The sequence below is a fragment of the Tenrec ecaudatus genome, chromosome 9 (genome assembly GCF_050624435.1).
Source record: "Tenrec ecaudatus isolate mTenEca1 chromosome 9, mTenEca1.hap1, whole genome shotgun sequence".
In the NCBI taxonomy this organism is placed as follows: Eukaryota; Metazoa; Chordata; class Mammalia; order Afrosoricida; family Tenrecidae; genus Tenrec; species Tenrec ecaudatus.
Window position 1 is genome coordinate 112,899,916 of NC_134538.1, and position 642 is coordinate 112,900,557.

At 38.0% G+C, this 642-nt stretch overlaps 1 non-coding gene across 1 annotated transcript; it reads right to left on the minus strand.

The window, feature by feature from the left end:
• Nucleotides 1-200: 200 nt before the first annotated feature.
• Nucleotides 201-316, minus strand: LOC142457617 (small nucleolar RNA SNORA61). The gene has a single exon (XR_012786319.1). It is a non-coding gene; the product is annotated as a small nucleolar RNA SNORA61 (small nucleolar RNA).
• Nucleotides 317-642: the final 326 nt, after the last annotated feature.

Below are 642 nucleotides of genomic sequence, written 5' to 3' on the forward strand. Positions count from 1 at the left end.
GTCATTAGACTTCTTTCACTATTTTCCTGCAGTTAAATGATCGTGTACAAAGGGGTTTCAAAAACTCCATGGAAAAAAATAAATGAAAGGATAGTCGAATTTTTTGAAGATCCCTTGAACATAATGAATTCTTTGAAGTCTTTCTTGGGTAGATTTGACTGCTAGCCACTCTCATGGGCCATTTCTTTTTTTTTTTTTTACCCTGTCTGAAACTAGCCCAGGCTCCACGAGCACTGAGGGGCAGGCTTCAATGTTTCTTTTCCTCCTTTTATGACCACCCAGACCAGTGTTTTGATCCGATGGGAAAGGGAAGGGCCATTTCTTTTGCCTGCTTTTTCTTTTTTCCAATACATGAATCATTGTTTCCTGATTCTTTATAACTTTTGTTGGAAATGGAATTGTTTTAGACAAGACATTGTAAAGTTCTGCATCCTATCCTTTCACCACCCCTCCTTTGGGGCCTCTCACTATTACATAGCTATATGTATTTGATTAGTTACTGACTGGATTGTACAACTGAAGTTAATTACATCTCACCGAGTGTGACTCTGGAGAGGTATAGATTTGAGCATGCCCATGGTCACCCTGGAGTGAGACAATTTGAAACTAAAGTTTATATGGAAATACAAACATTTAAGTTTA